The sequence below is a fragment of the Haemaphysalis longicornis genome, unplaced genomic scaffold, assembly GCF_048455015.1.
Source record: "Haemaphysalis longicornis isolate Haplotype H1 unplaced genomic scaffold, Haemaphysalis longicornis Haplotype H1 scaffold_10, whole genome shotgun sequence".
Lineage (NCBI taxonomy): Eukaryota > Metazoa > Arthropoda > Arachnida > Ixodida > Ixodidae > Haemaphysalis > Haemaphysalis longicornis.
Window position 1 is genome coordinate 82,666,023 of NW_027526204.1, and position 1,940 is coordinate 82,667,962.

Here is a 1,940-nt window from a genome sequence, read left to right on the forward strand (position 1 = left end):
TGGCGAATCAGAAATAGAGGTCGCGGGTTCGATTCCCTGCCGCGGCGGCCGCTTTTCTGATGGAGGCGAAAAGCAAAACGCCTGTGTGTACCAGATTTCGGCGCACGATAAAGATCCCCAGGTGGTCAAAATTAAACCCCACAATCAATCAATCAATCAATCAATCAATCAATCAATCAATCAATCAATCAATCAATCAATCAATCAATCAATCAAATGAATCCGAAATGGGAAATGAGGGGCTCGGTAAAAAAGACAGAAAATAAGGGTTGGCAGTCAAGAAAACCTCGGAAAGCAAAGCGGAGATTGTGGTGGGTAATAGAAACAGATGAAGAATTTTTTGAGTCAGGAAGAAAGGGGTGAAAAAATGCCCGCCGGGTGGGATCCGAACCCACGTCCTCCAGAATACTGGTCTGGTGCGATAACCACTACGCTACCGGCGGGCTGTTTCCCCACCACTTTCTCGGGTATTTTATGTTAAGGTATTTTTTGTTTCCTGCACTTGGGGGGGGGGGGGGCATCCAGCCCCACTCGGACTACTCGGGGAGAAGGGGACCTTCTTTTTAACCGCACCAGTTTCTTCCTGACTAAAAAAAATTATGTGTTTCCATTACCCACCACAACCTCCCCTTTGCTTTCCGAGGTTTTCTTGACTGCCAACCCTTATTTTCTGTCCTATATTTAAATATATATCCTTTAACTGTTCCTCTATGGTCTTTTCCTCTTAGTCTGTCACTTATGGGGCTCTAAACAATTAGTAAATGATTCGTGGCACGTGAAGACATCCTAATAAACTTAGCGCGCGATTCGACCTCCCGACCTAGATGAGGCAGGGGTGGCGACTCATGGCTCGTGAATAATGCAGCGAGGTTTGTAAGCACCGACCTGTCGTGTCCGACTGGTTGAGCAAACAGGTCATTAATTACCGCCTCACGTTTTCTCGATTCACTCTCTGATCCACGTTCTCCCGGTCGTACTGCTTCTCTTTTTCCTTATTTTTTCTCTATCGAGTTACCCACCAATCTCTTTGGCATTCGATTGCCCCGGAAACCAGCCATGACAAGCAGGCCACAGCCGCGCCTTGGGTAGGAGTTGTTGACCTGGGAGCCGTCAGGCGGTTTGGCTTGGCCGGTAAGTAATAAAAGGCAGGCTGTTTCCTGGAGCGACGGATGTTGTGGTTCGGCGAGATTACCTGCAGCTGGTAGTAGTGCGGAAAGTAGGGCCATCACTGACAATCGGGACAGCGTTGATTCAAGGCGTGGTTGCGGCCCACAGCAGATTGCATGGTTACTTCCGTGTAACTCTGCATAAGGAACAGAGATGACCAGATTGCATGGTTAGGCCGGTGTAACTCTGCATAAGCTACAGAGAGGAGGCAATATCTTGGAATATTGAGGAAATATTTGCATGTCGAAGGGCTTTTGTTGTGCGCGCGCTGAAGGCCGTACAGTATTCCCAATATCACATTGGGTTACAGTCATTACCAAATTATCTTTTGGTGAGATCTGCCCAATTCTTGCTGAGGAAATAACATACTATATATATATATATATATATATATATATATATATATATATATATATCTTTATATATATTTGGCGTTCATCGAACCAACCCCTTTATTTGCAACTTCTTCCTCGTCCACTACTATCGCACCGCACCGTCGCTTGGTGGCTAATCTCTCCTTCAGCCAAGTACACTGCACCATCCATCTGCGGGACGTCACACGCTTCCCCCTCCCTCCGAGAGAGTCGTCGGTGTAGGGGCGGATAATATTGTCTTAGTCTGCCCACATGAACAATGTCAACCTGACCACCGAGTGGAGACACGCTGCGTTCGATCTCGTAGTTTAGCGTAGAGATCTTGCGTAGGACAGTATACGGCCCTTCTATTACCGCACAGAGTTTGCCGCGGTTGGGATACCAGGGTGTCTCATATAA

General features: G+C 47.2%; 1 non-coding gene across 1 annotated transcript; it reads right to left on the reverse strand.

Moving 5' to 3' along the window:
* Positions 1–370: 370 nt before the first annotated feature.
* Trnat-agu (transfer RNA threonine (anticodon AGU)) lies at positions 371–443 on the reverse strand. The gene has a single exon. It is a non-coding gene; the product is annotated as a tRNA-Thr (tRNA).
* Between the last annotated feature and the right edge of the window lie 1,497 nt (positions 444–1,940).